General features: G+C 35.1%; 4 non-coding genes across 4 annotated transcripts; 2 read left to right on the top strand and 2 right to left on the bottom strand.

Annotated features, from left to right (window-relative positions):
* Window positions 1-2,072: 2,072 nt before the first annotated feature.
* Window positions 2,073-2,143, top strand: Trnag-gcc (transfer RNA glycine (anticodon GCC)). Its single transcript has one exon. It is a non-coding gene; the product is annotated as a tRNA-Gly (tRNA).
* Window positions 2,144-6,817: 4,674 nt separating this feature from the next.
* On the bottom strand, window positions 6,818-6,888 carry Trnag-gcc (transfer RNA glycine (anticodon GCC)). The gene has a single exon. It is a non-coding gene; the product is annotated as a tRNA-Gly (tRNA).
* Window positions 6,889-12,570: 5,682 nt separating this feature from the next.
* Trnag-gcc (transfer RNA glycine (anticodon GCC)) lies at window positions 12,571-12,641 on the bottom strand. The gene has a single exon. It is a non-coding gene; the product is annotated as a tRNA-Gly (tRNA).
* A 4,511-nt stretch (window positions 12,642-17,152) lies between these two features.
* On the top strand, window positions 17,153-17,223 carry Trnag-gcc (transfer RNA glycine (anticodon GCC)). The gene has a single exon. It is a non-coding gene; the product is annotated as a tRNA-Gly (tRNA).
* The last annotated feature ends 5,557 nt before the right edge of the window (window positions 17,224-22,780 follow it).

Genomic DNA, 22,780 nt, shown 5'->3' with positions numbered 1-22,780 from the left:
TCTTGTTTAGAAAAATCTTTTCTCACGGATAGAAAGGCGAACCCCAATTTCTTTACAGTTGAAAAATTTTTCCGTCTGTTATTTGGCTGATCCACACAAAGTATCGGGCGAAGCCTCCCTCACTCGGGATATCCTATTACGGGGCCAGGGTGCGGGTGGATCAGGGAGGACAAAGAAGATAAGATTGCAGGTAGAAGGTCAGGGAGGTTATAGGGGAGCACCTGCAAGAACCCTGTATAGGGTGGGAACAGGGATTCTGGGTTGTGATTGTAACCCCTGGAATAGTATCTAGAGCACTTGATCGTACTGTGTAAATAATTAGAACTTTTTGTGTAAACTGTTTACTTCGGGGCTTAGGGGGATTTAAATAATTTAGAAGTTTAAATTTTAAAATAAACATCGATTTGCTAGATCAATAACAAAGTGCTAAGCTAGATCATTATTTGTAAATAGCTAGGGACGTTTCCTGACTGTTTCTTTTTTTGGGGGGGGGGGGGAGAGGGTGATTTTAAAGTAAACACAGTTTTATTTAGTTCGGAAATGTCAGGTGCTCTTGGGAAACACTTATCCATATCTGTAAGATATTGAGATTTTTTCGTGTAATTAAATATATAAAATGTTCTTAAAATTCTTCCAAGCAGTTTGTTTAATATTTTATTTGAGTAGGATTTTTGATTTTCCTAATATGATGGTCATCCTTTATTACGTTAAACATGTTTTAAGTGGGTAAACATTATTAGATATTAGTTTGTGCTACTTTAGGTTATGTTTATGTTAGAATCTTGGCGAGGTAAAGAAGAGAGAAATTCTCCAAAATGAACGTTGGGGTAACAATACCGTACAGTTGATAAGGCTCAGTTTACATAGGTTGTGACAGTTCCATTGTTGTCTACGGGAATGGTTTGACGATAGTTTGACAGTAACAACATCCCCGAGCTCCGGTTTCACCCAGTATGGGCACGATCCGGACAAAATTCCTGATTTCAGGAGATGAACAAAAATAGAATGCTTATTTTTGAGACCGTCCATCTTTTTCAGTCTTGTTGAGACGGTATATCGGAAAAAAGATTATTAACTCCAGTGGCCTAATTTGTAAAACCCACCTAAAAAACGCATTAAGGTTGTTAAAGAACCGGATGGTATCCAGTGTACGTTATACATATTTTACTTGCTGTCCTACTGCACGAAAATTAGAACCCATGGTGGGTTTCTGTGTCAAACGAGTCGTCAGCTTTTTCGCCCTACTTATAAGAGGCATTCCCCGTGTTTAGGCTGAAACTGATTCCAAAAGTATATTTCTGTTAGGGTGTAGGGCAGCCATTCACCATATATCATGGTTCAGCCTAGATAATATCCAGAACCAAAAAGCATTTATACCGTGAGACAGAATTCCTTGTTTTATATGTACTGTATTTGCAAAACATATCCTCATACAATAGTCAGTTTAACAAGACCGGGCATAGGTTTACATAACTATTACCTTTAGGTTTACCTTATCTAGTCATGCCAAAATGTTTGTCATCATACTAACCGACCAAAGACCATGAAAATATTACTTGCTACTTGACCATTGGTTGTAAAATGCAGTTAAAACAGTGACGCAGACGGCGTAACGAAGCGCAGTAAATTTCAAACTGAGAACATTTGAGCTGACAACAATACAATAACAAGAAGCTCGGTTAGCTGATTTACAGGTCGTATATCATGGCTTCAAGACCACTCTATTGGAACAACAATTCAGGCTTAGCTGTAATCCATACCATGAGCAACCAACCATAGATTAAACTTACTACATTGTAGACATGTCTTTATGGATCAGCTGAAGGCAAGTGAAGTAGTAAACGTTTATGTTGCGACGTTGATAGAAAATCGCAACTAACATTCTGCATTTATTGTATTAACTTTTCAGAGACTAAAGGAACTGCCACCTCCTATCCTGGACAATGTGTTCTGGTATGAACTATCACCGTGGTCCTGGAAGAAGCGCAAAGGTATTACATGCTACATTTGCGACTTTCTTTCTCTCTCTGAAGAATCATTTATCTTCTCTCTCTCTTACAATATGTTCATAAGCATCGGTGGTTCAGTGGTAGAATGCTCGCCTGCCACGCGGGCGGCCCGGGTTCGATTCCCGGCCGATGCATACGTTTTAACGTTTTTTAGTGAAATATGATTCAGTACTACCATAGACAAAAATAATTAGTTATAGACCGTCAGCTTTGCTGCGGTTACCATAGGTTCTGGCGCACACCGCTGGGAGCGCAATGTAGTTACGGCGTACGCGCTACACAACTACCCGGCGCTCCCAGCGGTGTGCGGCAGAACCACCAGAACCTATTGTAACCATGGTAACCACAGCACGACTGACAGTCTAAATTTAATTCTTTTTGTCTATGGTACTACTGAAATGCTAGCAGTACCTAATACAATTAGACGGATGTATGTATGTATATTAAATCAGTCTGAACATTAAACAAGTTAAATTGGGTCTGCGTGTTAGTCCTATATGACCAAGAAAATCTCTGTCTTATTCTCGCTCCGAGTGCTATATTCTCCAAGTTACCTTTTAAACCTAAAGACATTTTTTGTCCCACCTTCAAATCCTAGGGTGCTAGGTGCTCTCCATGATCAATACTCGGTCCTGTGCAGAATGTTAAGGTGAGCGTTTAGTATTGTGAGGTGATTTGTGTACTTCGGTTACTGGCAAAGATCACCTGTTTATTTAGTTAGGTGTTTGATAGCCTTTTGACCCCATTGATGAAAAGTAATACAAAAAAAATATGTAAAGATATTATCCTCGCATTACTAGCTGTTTCCTAGCTGCTTTATATAATTTAAGGTTGCTAATCAGTTGCAAAGTACAGAAAGAGCTACTGTGCTAATAAACAACACAAGAACACATACTTCATCTAAGAACGAATGTTTATATTTATAAATACCTGTTATGCATGGAAGCAAGATAATATGCCTCTGGTATTCCTTTTGATCCGGCAATATTCTGGAGGATTAGATACGCTTTGTTGTTAAGAAACGTTTTCACAGTCATAAAGACATTTTAGTATGAGAAGTATGAGAAGATTACATCATAATGCCGAACGTCAACGTACGTAATCCTTCCAGGAGAAAATTGGATGTAAAGTCAGATGCATTCAGTTTAGCTTGGTTGACAAGTTCAAGTTGGCATATTATTTTATGGAAATCAGTAATTTACACCAACGCACTCCCTCGGTGGCTCAAAACAACTACGATTGCATGTAATACAATGTCCAGATATGTGAAAAACATTTCAATAAAACTTAATTTATTTTCATTCTAAACAGGCTGCAACATAACATGATAATAATATGTCAAGTTATATCTATAGTCGAAGGATAAAGTTAACTTTTAAAGCCTGATAGGCATCAAGGGATGTTAACACCGGAGATAAGGAATAAATTAAGTATACGCCTATGGCTTAGTTCAACTTTGTTAATTTTAAGTTTAAATTTGGCTATAAGACATCCCATCTATATGGATCATCTGTCGCCAATCTTTTACTAAAAAAGAATGTAGTTGTGTGAGCCAGTCACAGATTGCGCTAGTGTCTAATACCAATGAATACAAACCTTGTATTCATTGCTAATACTCTATTTTGTACCCTATTTTTTGTTACTGACATAGTTGCTGGGTCACAACATATATGTTGCTATAGCTCATAATAAGTCATTCCATCATGTAATCGGCAGAAGTCAGTAATTTTGATCAGCGCAATCTGTAGGTGGCTCACATCAACTAAGACAAATGTTATTAAAAACCTGGCTACAACTTTAATATGGGGATGGAATGTCTAGTTGTTGTATTAATAGTACAAACTATAACTTAATGTGGGATTGAATGTTTACTTTTGTCCATAGTCAAAGGTTGAAACTAAATATATACATGTAATAAATTATTTAAAAAAAATAAACTAGTCTATAAATCTAATATTAAAAAAAAACCCGGGAGGCAGAATTATATTGGCCGATTATCCAAGGGGCCAGGTCGATCAGTCAGTAGTTCATAAAGAACAACAACAAACAGACATACTTTTGATTTTGTACATATTTGTTATATAGTACATGCTCTACTGTGGAATACCGCAAGGGAGTACTCTCGACCCTGTTCTATTTGCTATTCCCCATCGTCATCCACGCTCACCTGCTAGTCTGCCTGGCCTACTTCCCCCGTTACATGCCATTTACCTCGCCAATGGACAGCCGATCATCTCCAGTCAACCTGCATGGTCTGCTGTTATTGAGGATCTGCATGAGGAGCTGCAAAGAATAGCGCATTCAAATCATGCTTGGATTGATATTATGTTTTAATACATCTTTCTTTTCCGTGTGTTTTCGACGCCGTTGACACTTTTGTATGAAACCCTAGTATTCTTAATATTAGCGACTTTTTGATAGATAGCATCATGAATTCTATTGTATTCCGTGTATTGAATAGATACAGCTTGAGATTTCAGTAACCTCTAGATTTGAAGGCGAATAATATATTCACTGGGGGATACCCAGATAATATATTAACCCTTTATTTATATTATGTGTTAATACACCAACTACTAGGTGGTGGTACACTATACATACAGTGGGGCGTGACGGCTGAGAGGAAACGTGGAGTTCGGTTTTACACTATAAATAACCCTACAAATCCAATCATATAGAACTTAACCTAAACCGGGATTCGAATTGAGCAAAAATCAAATATTAAACATATCTATTAGCTCATCAATCCTTTATAAAAAAGCAAAAACATAAATTTTTCACCTGTTAAAAAAATTGTTGCTACAGAAATTAGTGAAACTTGTCTCATAATAATCAGAGAAGTAGTTGTACACAATAAAACACCAGATAACAGATTGTCTGTACATATATTTATCGTGCTATCAGAAACAGATGCACCGTGGGAAGTATTCGAAATTGACTTTCCATTGCCAACACAAAAATATTTATTTTTGAATTCTGAGAAGTGTTTGGTTTAAGCTAGACTCGGGCAACTCAATGGATATAATGCAGATAATATCTTGTACGGTTTAATTTACCCGGTTTAAGTCCTGTATCCATCACCCATTTATATTAGTAAAATGTTTCATAAGGCAACATTTTGAAAAAATAATCCCCTAAACAAACACTGTGTCATATATTATTCCAAAAATGTATTGTTTGCCTCTTTGGACTTTGGACTCTTGATACTGGTTTATATTAATATTGGAGTTTTTAACACTGGGCACCCCAACCCTTGAAATTCAACGTGATTCATACCAGTTTACATTTATGCACATATCAAGTTTTAAGTAAAGGAATTCAACCTGTGATATTTTTCTATAAGCACTTGACACTTTGTTGGACTGTATGGTCCATTTTTATCTGCCCGAAGTAGTTGACACTGAACATAACCCCTCCAGAATTATTTTTCAAGGTAATGCACATGTATGTATAGAGTAGATACATTTTTGTATCAACACTTTTACTCGATGGAATTACATAAGCCTCCTTATTTTCATCTTCCGGTAGCAGTAGTGTCCATCATATATTTTACTACCACCGGATACAGCAGGGCGTTGTCGCCTGCTTCGAGATTACGCGCAGTGACGTCATGCTCAACGGCTCGACGCAGGGGAGGACCGGGATTGCGCCAGTTATGTGAGTGTTAAAAAAGGTCAGCCTGGCACACACCGGGATTGCGCCAACGCTTCCCCAGGTAGCCAGGTAATCGGGTGGAAGATGGAATGTAACCTAACCTAACCTAACCAGAACCTAAATGAGGGGAGTAACTAAAGTTGAGCTGTGGTTTGAACTGTAAATGAGATGTGGATACCATTGTTTGCACACTGCTGGGGTTGTTTCCCAGAAAATTCTCTGACAAAAGAAATGCAGCATTGGCGCAATGACGGTACGTTTTGGGGGGTAGATTTGGCAGTGGAACTTTGCCGGTGTCTCCCTGGCCCTAGTGGCGCAATCCCGGTGGACCGCGACGGTAGGCGCACTCACCGCACTTCCTCAGTTTATTGCAATTAACAGCTGATCCCATAAATAAGCAGCAAATGGGTTTATTAAACTCTAGAAGAATTGTTTAATTTATTTCCGTCACTGGTGGTGAATGTAATAATATTGAGAGGTGCGATTAAATCACTTTTCGGCTCGAGATTTCTATTGAATATTTCGTCTTTGTACACGTTTACATATTGTATTGATAGGATTCATAGTTAACTATACACATTTATAAAATTCTCTTTTGTATCCATTTGTGTAATGAAGAAGACGTATGTTTTTGAAAATGACGTATTGTAATGCATTGTCTGTTGAAGATGTTCATTTATTTTTATTTTTGGTACAGCTGTACTAGTAGTGAGAGAGAAACCCCGTTATCCTAAAGCAAAACCCAGAGTACAAATCCCCATTATTTGACTTGGCTTTCAGCTATTTTATGATACTGTTAGACAGTGATACAGAAGCAACATTAATCAGCATGTTCACCACAGTATGAATGTACAAAAAACTTAAATCTCTTAGCAAACACCACTTTAGGGTGTTCTATTATTAACATTGTATTGGACAAACCCACATACGAAAAACAACATTCTTGGTTAAGTAAAATTACCGGTACTTGGATTAAACACTTCACAAGGTAATTATTAATTTATCCACATTATTAATAATGTAATGAATTTTTGATTTCCTGTCTTCAAAATTACTAATCCTGAAAACATACATCACTCATTGTTTCTAGCATTAGCAAACAGGACATTGTTTATGTATTTCCTCCAAAATTATTGGCAAATTGCAAAAGTCTTTGCATCGGCCGGGAATCGAACCCGGGCCGCCCGCGTGGCAGGCGAGCATTCTACCACTGAACCACCGATGCATATAAATGATAATGAAAGAAAGGGTGAAAGGTACATCTGCTTCAATGAGTTTATGCAAAGAAATGTGTCCGAAGTTTCACGAAGGCGGCGCAGCGCAGTGTACAACGGGGGCCAAACTGTCTGAAATACAAGATATGTACGCCGAAGAGTCTTTTAGTGGACTGTGAGTACCACAAAAAAGACAATTAGTTTAAAATTATTAAAAAAAATTTACGATTTAAGAATAAATTACGAATTTAGTAGCCTAGAAGGTTGATTGACATAGAACGGGCTTACGTCGCAAAATGGTGTAAATTGTTGAAATTTCCCAATCATTTTACGCTGTTGAATAATCCGAAAGTACAACAGATTATAAATTGAAATAATTTGGTTTAATTTTTTAAATTGGTGGTCGAAGGATTGTCTAATGTTCCCAAAGACAACCAAACCACAGATAATATAACCCCTACTAACCAAACCCAAGGTCAGGGCTACTCCAGCATACAAACGGCTTCCTGCCAAGTGCAGTAAATTCCAAATCGATTGAGGTTCAAACATAAAGAAAGAAACTGGGCTAGGGTCATTGAATTCGAACACTTCGCAAAGAAGATATTAGAAACTTGCTGGGATCGTACTAAAAATACTTCATAGTAGTCAACGTTATGGTTTAACGTTTGTTGATTCTCTGGATGGAAGATGATGACGAATGAATCAGCTCACCTTTGTACCATTGAGCAATCACATAGCCTAGTTTGGCGATTCTGTAAGTGTCCTAGTTACAATGTCTATCACTGTAGTGTTTTTACTAGACTAATCAATCGCATTGAGCTTTGCCGTGTTTTGTAAAGTCTTAAGACTTTAATTTTGTTTAATGTACTATTTTGTTCTTTAAACCCGTACATTGGTGTGTCTTCGACGTAGAAATCTTATAACGCTCAAAAGACTGTTCGGGTTCAAAAACAATTTGCATCAACGGAATCCGGATTAACAAGGGATTAATATACTCAACCCTTTGTTTGCCATATGTATCGATAACAACTCTAATCAATAAAGTAGGCCAACAAAATCAATTACTCTGCCTTGCCTCGAACAACTAGTTTTGTATAAAGATTAATTTGTCCGGTCGAAAGACCTACTGTAGTGCTTTGTATGCGGCTGGATCAAAGCCATCGTTGACAATGGACGGAGTATGAAAGAGTCGATCCATCCTCGTGAACGACACGTCAAAACACGAGATGGCTTAAGATGATTGTCCTCGTTGATCCAATGAACGTCAATCTGCAGCCCAATTGGTCACCGACTGGTACAGACTAGTAGCACTCGACATCGTTTGAGCATTTGTATTAAACTTTGACACCGCTGATTATGTACTATATTATGTGTATAATGTTGGAACAATTTTTGTGAATTTATAAATTGAACGTAGATTTACAGTCTAAAATTATCTACAGTGACTGGTACAAACTTTTTTAGTAATATTCAACGTTAAGCATTCGGCTAAGACACCCAACGACATTACTAAATATACACTATATTGTTTGATAACATTATATCTTCTTTAAGACAGTGTCACACATCTAGGTGCGTATTTTAAGTTGAATATGGATGCAAGATGAGTGAAGATAAAGTGGGATGATCTGTGTAGCTTTGTTACTGACTAAGATCAGCTGTTTCTTTGGTCAGGATTCTTTTAAAGTCCATTAAAAGTCCAAAGATCAGGGACAGCCAGGTCCAGTTTCAAACCATCAAAAACTACTGTCTTTTTTCAGGACTGATCCGGCAACCTTTTCATAATGAGGTTAACACTAGATTATCCAGCTTGGCTAATTAATAAAGCTTTAATTATTCAGCTACTCCCCCAGTCTATACATTTGGTAACTTTTTTGACACATGACAAATGACACATCTAAGAAAGATCATTATCATCACGTTTACATTACACACAAATTTAAACTTATCCCAGTGTCTTCCATAGCACAATTCATCCCAGTTATACAATAGGTTACAGCTATATTGTGTTTCCCTCCAAATGTCAAGATGTTCCCGCCATCCTTGAACATCCTCCATCACGTATATTTGCGATGTCTCGATGACCCTGGGATATTGTCAGTCCGTCCTTGCTGACTTGGCACGACTTGAAACAGCTACAGCTGGGCTGGCTTCAACTTCCCAGATAGAAATAACCCGGTTAGAATATCTGTTAGCATCTGACACGCGTTGAAGAAACAACACTGTGTTGTGATCTATTTTATAAGTTACTGCAATACTATAGCAATTCAATATCATTGACTACGGAGAGTGCGAGTAGTGTATTCGGCACTTTTCTGTTCTACATTTCTCATCCTTATGAAACAGCTGAAGCAAATTTTATAGTTAGTTCCATCCGGTGCACTGTAGAGGTCGTGTTTTGTTTACAATTTGTTTCTCGTTATTTCAGTCATTTAAAACCTCGCTTGACCAAACAAAACGATCTAATCATAAACAATAATTCATTCTCTACTTATACTGTATAACCAAATGTTGTCAACACAAGCGATCAAATCACCGGACATGAACTAGGCACGAAAACGAGCTTCAAAATTTACAATGGGATGAAAAGTCTACTTGTGTTGGTTATTAGATAGTCGAACCACATTAGATTAAGCTAAGTTATGCTATTCGTACTTTATAAGAATAAATTTACTTTTATTATCATTATACTTTGAGATGGTGACGCCACATAGGTGCGTATTTTAACCCTAAATTGAGTGCAGGATGAGTGTAATGCCTTGTGTAGCTTTGATGCTGACTAAGACCAGCTGTTTCATCCAGGACAATTTATTAAAAGCCCAATGATCAATGGTCCTAAAACAAAGTTTTCTCAGGATCGAAGCGGTGAACTTTTCATTACCAGACGAGCACTTTAAACCACTTCTGTGCTGCTCTTCTATAATTAAAATGTTTGGTTACCTATCTTCTTCTTCTATATAAATAAAATTAGAGTTTTGTCTGTACTTTGCTCAGAATTATATACTTTTAGGTTATTTTTACGTTTTATACATTAAAGAAGCAGAAACGAGTCTTATCTCTATTTCTGTCTGCCTTTCCCTTTGTCTGTGACACTCAAGATGGCATTTTACGCAATCTTCTCCGTGAAAACCAGAGTACCTATCAAGATCCAAGTCATTTTAATGTATTCACTGGATTGGCGAGAGTGTCTTTAGTGATTTAAATATAGCCTCACTACTTTGTAAATAAAATTACGGACGTTCAAAAATGCAGTTTTGTGCTATTTTTGTCAAATTTTCGTTCAATTTTTATCACATAATCGTCTATGAAATAACGAACAGCTGTTCGGATCAAGATTATTTTTTCTAGCTGTCAATGATATGTTTACAAATGTTGTTTACAAATACCGCAACCATTTCGAATCACGTTTTGAAAGCAAATCCCAACCAAGTGAGATTAAAAACGTTTTTCTTACATAACGGATTTAATTAATCGCAAGTGCAATAATATAGTCTAATAGTGTAACCGTAAATGAAATTAAATAACTAGACATCGTCCAAATCGGAACCAGAAATTCTTTGAGTATAAAATGTTTCTTGAGTTTTGACAACCAGAAAGAAGACCTTGAATCAGTGTTGTATAGGGCTGGACACTGAAATGATCGTCGCCAATAGCTTACAAAAAAGGTTTCCACTCATTGACGGCGCTTCAATGGCGGTTGTGTAAAGTGTAAAGTAAAAAATCACAACTGCAGTGGGTGATTGTAACAGAGGTTTAACAGAGGAAGTGCTAAACTCGCTTTTCCAATGTGTCACTTTCTGTTTCTATTCACCGTGTGATGCAATCGCTGGACCATACAGCCAATAGGCCCATAGCTCATATCTTGGGTACGTAAGCCTACATATTTATTCATAACAACCTTTTTGACGACGATCCTTGATACCGGTACTTTTCCATAGAATACATGGCCTACCTACTTAAGAAATATAATTACAAATGACCAAAACCCCAACATTGTGCGTTTTCGTTACATTTCCTTCTAATGTTAATAGATATACTAATCATTGTTTAGAGAATGGGTAATCTATTAAATAACAAAAAGTTGTTTGGGTAAGGTTGTTTTTTTTTCAAACTGACACCGATAAGTTTACGCTATAACTTTTTACGAGAAAATCCAAAAGCAAGAGATCAATAACTTCGGGACTAGATATTAATGTATTTAATTGGTCGGATGTACTATAGTTCTTAGGTAGGTTCTTACGTAGGTACTGGTTCTTTTCCTTAGAACCGTTGGTAGCTGCTAGAATCATTTTTACGTAGGTACCAACACATCACTGTAGTTTACAAATTAGTTATCGTTGGTGTTGCACCTTATTTATTAGAGCCGTCCGTATTCAATTTAAGTGATGTCTTAACTCTGTATAAGTTTTGCTTTTTCTGTCTGGATTTCAAATCTTAGCTTACCCGGTATGCTAAGAAAATGATAACCTATTTGAGTAAAACATTTGTTGGGCAAACCATCATGAATTGTTTACGCCTTTATATTGTTTATGTATCAATAGTTCGTGGCCTTTTTTGGATTGTTGTGTGTATGTCTGTTGTCTGTTGGTAACGCATTAATGTCCTTATTTCTCAGTGTTTCACGGAATGGACAAGAGCACCTTTGATACTGAAAATGTCAACCGGAATAAAGTGTAAATGGTGAGGTTGAGGTAGTACTTTAAATACGTTTAAGTTAACCGATGTGGAAAGTAACTTTCAATTATAGGCCTACTTTAGGGCTACGCTTCATGGATCTATAAAACATTTTTTAGTTTAGGCCTAATCATTGGACATATGGACCATAACGATCCGGGTGAAATTTAATTGCGAAGCATTTATTTTGGCTTGAACTGTCAGATACTGTATTTGCGAAGGTTTATATATAATAGTTTTTCCAGCATATCTGCAAATATGCAAACTAACTGCTGTTCTTAATCTTAATATAAGAAGGTTTTAACTGACTACTATAAGATCCCCGTGCGTAGAACGGGCACACAGCTAGTCCTAACTAAACTTATCCAACCTAACCTGGTGGGGTCAGTACGACGGCAAAGTGATGTATATTTTCATCTTATAGTAAACATGTGATCTGAATCGGTGAAAGCTTACATCTGACTACTACATTATGTTTTACAATATGTGCCAATGATTTTCTATTGTGAGCTTTGGTACTGTATGTCTCTAAAGGAGATGCACTTGAAAATTGTAAGCCTTGGCTATTCAATTTACTAATTGTCAAATGATGTAGGTATAACGTTGCAGTCAAGGCGTTGCAATGAAATGCGTCCACACAGTACAGGGTTCAGCACCAATAATATTTAATGTAGTTTTATGATAACTTTCAGTGTATGTGCATGTAATATCATGGAAGGTGGGTTACAGTGGTCAGTTCTATGGTTTACCTGCGCAGGTAAATCGTACGAGAGAGAAATCCTTGCGTGTAGAACGATTTGTCTGTAAAATAATCTTTTAATATCCCTGGTATTGTGTAATCAAAGTTGAAGTAACATTTTTTTAATTCTACGAGCTCAAGACATTAATCTGTCATTTAAAATTGAAGCTTAAGAATGTAATGGGTGTAAAAATTAACTTGCAAAGTCCATGGATTGCCAAATTAATTATTGGAAATACGTCAAATATTAACATGTAACCAAGAACCTATAAAAGATCTTTGCATCGGCCGGGAATCGAACCCGGGCCGCCCGCGTGGCAGGCGAGCATTCTACCACTGAACCACCGATGCTTGAATGGGATGGGATGCTGCTAGAAACTTGAGCACTCATCTTCAACATCCACTTGACTTGCTGGTTTGCATGTCCAAGTCAGAGCTACTAGAAACTGGTACTGTAGAATTTATTATTTATAAGCTACATTTATTATACAACACTTTTTAGAAATCAGACTAAAGCAGAGAATTATACATAGATGTGCTTATTTTGTTACTCTTTGCACCCTTAATGGACAATTATGGGGATAATTATTTATATTTAATTTCACTCTAGGGGTTTTTCGATAGAACAAATAATAAAACTGACACAAAGCTCCTGAATCAACTTTGCAAAAATATTACCCGATGTTTTTTTCAAAGTCTTATTGGGATTACAAAGAGCTCAATGTTTTCTAGTTGAATTACAATAAATGTTATTCTGTATCATAGTAGATTGTCTCCATCCAAAGGGAAGTTTTCAATAGTAAAAGTAGGCAGTTACACTAAGTCCCTATGATTAATTATGAAAAGCATGAGTAACTGCATAGCCTCCTCTGTAACTTTTTAGAGTTTACTATAGCCTATATCAAAAGTAGATGTATATTATGTTTTCTCAAATATATTAAAGAGTTACATTGTTCCCTTCTGCGTACTCAATCCCATTGCTAAGGAACTCTGTAGGGTGTTTCACAATCACTTTTGGAATTATGTAACTATTTATTGTCAACGTGATGGCAACATTTAATCTGGAAGATAGTACACTTGACTTATCCATTACAACAGTTTTCGTTTCCAATCATCAATTTATAATTACTGTATAACCATTACCGACTGAAAAGGCATCAACTAAGCATAGTCAAGTTTATCACCAGCTGTGATTGAATATCTTCAGTAACAAACTTTGAAAGCATTATTGTTCGTGACAATACAAAACTACTACAAACGTATGCAACTTTCGCAAACTGAAAGATTGTTTTTGTCAGTTGAGATTGATCGTAGCAATTTCGTATGATAAATTGAATTCGAGAATTTGTTTTTCTTTTACCTTTGATATCAGTTTTGTCAATGTAAAACTTTTGAACCTTCCAATTTATGTCTAAAGAAAGAATAAAATTACCTTACTTATATTTCTTATATTGCTTTAGTGTCACACGATTTCGTGTCTTTCAAACTCTTCAAATATAACTCAAGCCACCAACAAATTATAGGAATGCGTTTAACAATGATTTATTAGAAAAACCAACGATAACAATTATAAAACAGTTTGTTGGTTAGGTGTAAGAGAGAAATTGTGTTATTCTAGACGCATTTTTATCTACTTTTCGTAATAAAATACCAGTACGAATTTGTTTTTTAACCTGAGGTTTCCTTGGAAAATAAGAAAACGACTACCTTTTTTAACAGATACAAATCAGTAAGAAACAACCCCAAGACAAAAGGCAAGAGACAAATGGTTCTGAGGCTGTAAAAAACGGGCACTCCTGTTACGCCTAAATCTCAAGCTGGGCATTATTTCTCTCTGGAGTGGGAGCCTTCCCTAGGGCCCAGGGTTAATAACGTATGATTATAGAATAACAGCTGGTATTTATAGTAATTTTTGGACGGGAAGGAATTAATTGATTTAGATCACCGGTCATAGGAATTTTGAGGTATTTATTTTTTTACTAGTTCGTAAATGACATGGTAGAACGCATAGCGTGTTTATATATCGTGTATATTGAATTGGGTGTAGGTATATAATGTAAAAAAATACATATATTGAACGCAATAAAGATTCTTCACTCTCAAATACATTTTAATCTTAAGTATGGTATTTCTTAATTAGTACTGCATCGTAATTAAAGGATCGATAACGTATGCAACTAAACTTGATTCTGAAAATAGAAATTCTCTTTATGCAACAAAGGTTTATTGACTTCTTAGTTTATTTCAGCAAAACAGACAGGATAAAACCTGTATAAGTCAAATAAATCAAGCCATAGTTGGAAATAAAGACAGCAGATAACGCAGTCTTGTGGAAAGGCAGCAAATCAACTGTATTTGGTGATTTACTGATTGCCTCAGTCTTTTGAAACTTTTATCTCTCTCAAAAGACTTCTTGAAGCTATTTTACTCGATAAAAATAGTTTAGACAACCATACACTTAATATTATCAGAATAAGACAGTATTTAAGTCAATCATCACTTTATATAGTATAATTTTGAAACTATTTACGTAAATCGATTGACTATGTTTGTAAAACCGTATAGTTCATTTCATACTTATACGAGTTGACAAAAATATCAACTCAAATGAATTAATCCTCGTCTAATCTTCTGGCAGTTGCGAAGGACAAATACATTTTTAATGTCAAATAAATTATTAATGCCATTTTGTTACTAATTAGTTGCAAAAGGTCGTATAATCTTAGAAACTCTTTACAAATCTATGTGACTTATCACAACTATTAAACGCAAAGTAATAAGGACATTAATTAAACCGACTCCCTTACATATTTGCTACCTTTACAGATCAAAAGTGATTCAAAGGAAAGTTTATGCAATGATTACGAACCTTATGGTTTATATTCATGTGGTTATGCAGAGTATAGTGACGCTAGGTGCGCTGACGCCTTTTATTTATTACTGATTTACTAGTGTTAAAAATTAATTAATAAATTAGTATATTAATGTAAGTATTACATTTTAAAAAGGTGATTGCATTTTCTGGATAAAGCAACTCTGTAAAATTTACTTAAAGATAAACGTTGGAATATTTTCTTGAAATAAACACACTCAAAGGTATCAAAGGTAACGGATTTTACGAGATGAAAATTCGAAATGAAATACCCAACGTTTGTAGATTAATCTAGGCTGCTAGTCTTGTAAAAGACTAGGCGTTAGCCCGTAACAAAATATCATTAACGTTTTTATAGATGTTTAGTAACACTTAATGCAGCGGTTAGCAATGTTTACTATTGTTACGTCAGCATATTGAAATGTATGTGTGCACAAGTTGACCTGGGAAGTATATGGCTAGCCAACGGTAAAGACTAATAGTGATTGGTTTTCAATTTTGATTGTTATTTGTACTCCACTCAATTAATCCAAGAAAGTGGGTCATAGGTTAATAGTTTTTATTGCCTATAGTATTATATTTTAATGATAATAGGCTACTTGTAGAATGATTTGAATTATTGTTACGATGAGAAAAATGTTCACCCATTTTACAAACGTAAAACTTATTAGAATATTTGAAAACATTATCACATGACTATTGTACATTGTGATTGCACAATGGTACAAAGGTGAGTGAATTCATTCGTCAACATCAACATAATATCTAATTTCTCCCGTTATTCTCCCGTTAGATTCTCCCGTATCTAAAAAACTTACAACGTTAATGATATAAGTAATAGCGAACTCCTACGAGTTTCAAAAATGTGTTTTGCAAAGTCCCCGATGGTTGCAGCCTAATTTGTTTGTTTATGTTTGAAGCTCGATCGATTCAGAAGTTATTGTTATTGCACTTGTCAAGAAGCCGCTCATTGTACACTAGAGTACAGCTCGTGACATCTAAGCTGGCACTTGGCCTATCGCTACTAGTACCTATTTCAAAAACATTATGTTCCGCCATGCGGGTTGCATCAACTGTCCTCGCGACCCATATGAAGGCGCTCAAGTACAATGCAAGGGGAGTCAACCCCGCGAGGCAGCGGAAATGTTTGCAGTCCGGTCTTTTCCCTACCTCCACCCTCCTCCCGCCTACACTGCCCGCGCTAGGCCAAGTGCCAGCTTAGGTGTCACGAGCTGTAACCCTGCCTGACCCTGGGGTTGTGTATCGAATTGTGTAGACGAATTTCGACTAAGGCAATCCTCCGATAGTAAAATTGAAATTTTAAACAATTATTCTTAGATTTAAATTTAAATAGATGTAGCTGTACCAAATCTGTACCAAAACATGTAAACGTTTCCAGATGAAATGTTTTGTATGAGAGTATCCTCACCTCACTACTAATACAGATACTTATAAAAAAATGACTTCATTAAGGGTTAACCGATGAGTTCTCCCTTTTTGATAAAAAGGTGAATAATCGTATGGTTCTTAGTGGAGGCAGTTCTCAAATATAGAGAAGGTACTCCTCACTTGAATGAATATTCTTTTTAGTTTTGAGATATCTGAACCAATATCTTCAGGAACTACAGGGTATTGACATAACAAACACACAAATCCATCGGTGATTAGCGGTTCCAATGAACTCCTGGACGATACTGTAATTCCAAAACACCGTTAAACTATGGGATGTATGCATTTATTTAATAATTTCAAAATCTCCTAGTTTCTTGATTCTACATTATTTTTGACGATAAATTGACCTTTCTTGCCGCGTTTTTGCCACAACGCAACGATCACATGCACTACGCCACCTACGCGGAGAAAGAGCGTTCAGTCGCTCTCAAAGACGTACTGACGAATAGAACCTCTGTACGTTTTCCCCTCTCACATATTGCATAACAAATAACAAATAATCACTATTCACCTTTCATCCAGCATCTTCGTATCATAAGCATCGGTGGTTCAGTGGTAGAATGCTCGCCTGCCACGCGGGCGGCCCGGGTTCGATTCCCGGCCGATGCAAAGTATTTTGTAATATTTACTTTTTAGAAAACGCATTAATGTAATGGGGCTGTTTCAACACAACTACAAATATACAAAATGAAATATATTCTCATAGAATTATAAAATTTGTTTTGAGAGCCGTATTTTGCTTAATCATAGCAGTAACAGTGATTTCATTAAATAGAAAATTCACATTATTATAGTGTGTACACCCAAATACCTTTCATTACATCATCACTAGGGAGAATTCCATTTGGGGCAGTCAAATTCAAATTCAAGCATACAAAACAAGTTTGTGATCTCAATCCTAATCTAAAATTGCTAGTTGATCGACCGAAAAAAGTAAAATTTGGCTTAAGACTTTAGTATACTGTATAATAACTGTTATTCCTTGCTCAATTTACACACTCATTCAAATGCAAAATGTAATAAGACCCAGAATGAACGTATACACACATATGAATAATTCAACAGAAGTCAAGAGCCGAGAAGTGATTTAATCGCACCTCTCAATTATTACATTCGCCACGTTAATTTGGCGTGTCGAAAGCAATTTAAACAGTCCTAGAGTTTAATAAACCCAGTTGAAGGTCATCTACAAATCAGCTGTAAGTGCAATAAACTGAGGAAGTGCGGTGAGTGCGCCTGCGCCGAGCCGTTGAGCATGACGTCACTGCGCGTAATCTCTACGCATGCGCCAACGCCCTGCTCCTTCCCCTGCTGTATCCGGTGGTAGTAAAATATATGATGGACACTACTGCTTCCGGAATATGAAATGAAGTGAACTTTCATCCCATCGGTAAATATGATGATGAAGGTACATTTTGTAAAAGGAAACTTTTGGATGGTTTACATAGATGAATTGCTTCACAAACCGCTAAGTCAGAGTTTCTTTGTATATAACTGGACAAATATTTGGTTTATTAAGTAGAAGAGTAAAGCTATATTTTTAGCCAGAGGGAAGGTCGTATACAATTTTGATAAGAAGCTTATAAAGGTCTCAGTATTGCTAAAGTGAAGCAGGAGACTGCCATGGCGGGTTTTGCGCTGAGATACCTCCTCCAGGAAGATCATCTTAATAACCTAGTTTGAAGGTACTCGTTAAAAATTAATCAAAACAATGATTCATTGTTACAGTGTTAATAACAAACAATTATTAATTATTGCTTCTTAGCTCCTGATTACCATATTGTAACATTTTCTTTACTAAAATATATAAATAAAAACATTTTATTCACTAAAATATATAAATAAAAACATTAAGCTCGCAATTCTTCATAACATCGTGTTCAGAGTCATATAATAGTTAGTTATAAGTCTCACTGTCACTCTTAATACAAACTTGCAGCTAACCCGTTGCCAAAACGTGATGGATCACTGTCAGATGACAAATGGCTGAAATAAATAAAAACTGTATCCACCCTGGAGCAGCCATTAATATCCCTGGATACCCTGTGTTGTGATTGCCACTCTATTGTTTGGTGTCAGTCAACTAAAACCCGCTGTGCTTTTGTATCCAGGGCCGCAGCCATTTGTTTCTGCTTCACGCTATTGGGTTTAATTAGTTTTGCTAGAGACGATTCTTGGGTGGTTTCAACATTTGTCTCCAGATAGGTAGAAGTTCAGTGGCAGAGCGTTGATTTGGATTGTAAAACATTGGTGTTTATTTTTGCTGGCGTGTATATTTTAAAGTTATATAGTTTTTTGGTTGTGCTTTACAATTGATTAAAGACCAATAATTATAAGCTTGGGTGTTTTGAAACGTATTCAAGTAATCAGATAGGGGTCCTTAGACGGATTAGACCTAATGTGGATTCGGATTGTAAATATTTTTGGATATTTTATGTACTGTACTTTTACAACTGAAATCCGTTAAGGGGCTTCGTTCATTTGCCATGTACAAACCGACGAATTAAATATTTAGGTAATTGGATCTACAATTAACTTACTAAAAAATCCGATAAAATTGAAATTTTCTGTAAGTTTTGTTACTTATGTTGTGCTGTGCGTATGTACAAACACAATGCAAAAAATAATTTCAAATTGAACTGCAAAACACGACTAATTAGTATACGGAACCATACGGAATCGATCGGTAGGGTATAAACAAATGATTTACAACTGATCAGTGAACACCAAATAAATGTACATCCCCCTGTATTTTATCATTGATGCAGAGGTGTATAGTCAATGGGTTTACCTTACATCTAGTCACCATTAAAATCTCTCTATTATTATTTGTATGTTATCTAATTTATATTCTTTATCGTTTGTCATCTTATCTACATTATGTATTACCATAGTTTAACTATCTTGCCACATATATGTTCTCACTATGTAGTTCTTTTTATTTTAATTAGGCCTCTCAGTTTGTTTTCTTTAACTCATAATGCCACCTTGATCACTGTAATTGACGTTGTAAAATGGTATAATCAGTTGGGATGAATAAATAAATAAAATTATAAACTTTAAGTTTGGTATTTACATTACTTTTAATTTAGCAAATCCTAATGTTTGCTCAAATTCAAACCTCTAATGTTTTAACTTTAAAAAAAATTAATCCTTGTGCAATACTACTTTTGCATATACAACATTTTGAAAATGAGTGGTAAAATTACCTATTTCCTTGATACTTCACTTATATAACCTAAAATAAAAAAAGGAAATGGTTGATATAATATTGTGGTATTAAAAACAACAATTTACAAGCTAACAACCAAACCTACGATACGATACAATGGTCGGAATACAACCCCCTTGCAACAATACCTGGCTGGTTTGTAAAAAAAAACATTTTATGTATTAGCATCAATCGATTCTTAAGATGTTCATTCAAGGCTACGTTACGTTAAGCAATCGGCACAGACTATAGAATACTGTAATGGTTTACTCTATAGTTTGTGCAATCGGTGTGAAGAAGAGAGAAGCTCTGCAGCGAAAACGAGTTCTATAATGACTTGGTATCTTCTTGGAAAAATGATTCTGTGTTTAAAATCCCTAAACATGCAACTAAGTGTCGATGTTTTGTTTTGCCACTGGTTTTATACTTTGTTGGTTGTATTACGTGATTTTGGAACTAATTCCTAAACGAACAATTAACAAATAAAAACATATATGTATTGTTTATTGTTTGTCTTCTGATTGTATAGCGAAAGCTAAAGAGTAAAACTCTCCATTTCAGGATAAAAATGAAGAGCAAACATACTCGACATCAGCCTAACCATATGCAAATAAACATAAAACCACATCAAAACAAGTTTCAGATTTAATAATAACATGATAAACCTTCTTTAAGTTTCCAAAGTCCTTGCTCATCTTTTGTAAATCGATAAAACAATTTTAACGCAGCTTATTCTTAGTTTTAGTAAGAAAAGTTTTCCACTGTTGCCAATTTGCACAATATTTGTTAACGTATCTCAGAAATGTACATCAAGGTTATTCAGTGGTGTTCTTGGTATCCCTTATTGTAATCATACACAGGTTTATCACTCAAATAACGGTTAACAACAATGCCTTGTTATCAATGACCTTGGCGTTATCAGTTGAATAGACGTCCACGACCTCTAGGAGGCTAAAGTACAGAGAACATTCGTTATTCAAGGCTATAAACATGTGTAACATAAGGGTAACAAGAGTGCAGTACTCTATAAAATATGAACATATATTATATTCGACATAGGAGTTAGTTTAAGGCAAATCCCAATAAATGGGGGTTTGGTTTGTATTGGGATAGTAAATACAATGCTTTTTTTATTTGATGACATCAAAACTATGATTTTTGAATCTGCAACTCTAGTCAAATTTAAATTAGCTGATATCAACAGAACCATCTTACACTGCAAGTTTCACTCTTTAGTCGTAATTTTACAAGGGAAACAGTAGTTTATAAATAATATTTTTATTTCGTTAATAATTTTTTAAAGGTTAATCATATAGGCTAACAGAAAATTAATAAAACCCCCTGTAACAAAAAAGACGGACAAATTAATACGTTTACTTTGTCTTACATTAAAGCATATTAAAAATAATGGTAAATATACTTTATGAATTTAAAATAATAATATTGGACTTACCTGTAAACATATTAATTGCATTGAATTAAGTAATACAAATTACAAATTTTATTGTATCCTAGAAAATAAAAAAAAATGTAATAGACCTATTATAATGGGGTTTGTTATTTTATCAAAGCGATATGAAGCGTTGTCATTCCAGAAAAGGAATTTGTAATTGCTATGTATGGCATTAATTGGCCTAATATTTACCATTCCAGGATTTTTTTAAAATTCATAATATGATATTATTATGATAAAGTTATTATAATATAATTTCAGGCATTTTGAATATTGATTCAAACCAATATATTATATTGGTTTAAATCAATATTAGTGACTGTGAGGAAATGCCTGAAATTATATTATAATTTCTTTATCATAATAATATCATATTATGAATTAATAAAACTAATATTTAATGTAACTAAATTGTTCACAATCGTGGAATACATTTAAAATATTTAATAAACACAAATGGTGTCTGCAAACATATTGTATGCTATTGTTGTATCTTAAAATTAATATCATGGAATTTGTAATAAAGATTCGCCCCAACTAAGGGAACGCCTCGAGGACTGTGGGAAACGAACCAACCCCCACTTGACTGAAGTGAAGGAATGGGGTGAAAACCTCGCCAAGCAAAGGAATGCTTTAAAATTATTTACTACCAGACCTAAATAGAAATCTAAATTTTAAGTAAGGTCTTATATAAAATGAAGGTGATTAATTAGCATTTTGCTTCACCTGTAAGAGAAATAATTACCTAATTTTTATTTGAATATTAACACTTAAAGTGATAAAGCATTGTTGCGATCAGTTTGTAAATTTAAATGTATATTTAAAGTTTAGCCCACAGAGATAAAAAGCCCTTAGCAGTCTTAAACCCCTTAGCATTTAGAGAAAACCTTGAGAAAGAAAGAAAAGGTAGTGAGGAAAACGTCTTATCAATGACCTCACAAGTCGGTGATAACGCCACTTATCAAAAGAAAAGAACGTTGACCTGAAGACGTGAGATAGAGGTGGAAAGAAACTTTTAAAACTGTTATCAACAATTTATCTTACAAGCAGCCCTCTTTTGTTGAGGTTAAACAACCTGCACGTCTTTTCGTCTTTATTGAAGCATTTAGTACATTTTCCTCTTAATGCTAATGTATTTTTGACTTTATTTGTAAAGGGCCATGCAGATTTCGATTTACTTTTAAAAAGACACTTTTAGTATACAAAACATATGAATTTCATCAAATTAATTAAAGCATTTTTATGAACAGAATCCAACGTTTTATAACAAACATTGTTTATTTAAACCAACCTTGTTTCGACATTTTCTTAAGCAACATCATTATCAAAATTCAGTAAATCTATTACTATATTATTAGAGTAATACAGTAAAATTAGTGTTCATCGTTTAAGGTCGTTCTATAATGCGTTACACATTTGTCTATCCTTTTGAATGTACACAAATTGGTTTATTTCTCCGTTATAAAGAAGGTGTTTTGAAAACTTTGAGTTCTACATATAGT

The sequence above is a fragment of the Macrosteles quadrilineatus genome, unplaced genomic scaffold, assembly GCF_028750875.1.
Source record: "Macrosteles quadrilineatus isolate MER2022 unplaced genomic scaffold, UCM_ALF_1.0 Scaffold_9__3_contigs__length_116548681, whole genome shotgun sequence".
Lineage (NCBI taxonomy): Eukaryota > Metazoa > Arthropoda > Insecta > Hemiptera > Cicadellidae > Macrosteles > Macrosteles quadrilineatus.
Note: the sequence above shows the minus strand (reverse complement) of the source record. Positions and strands in the feature narration are given on the sequence as shown.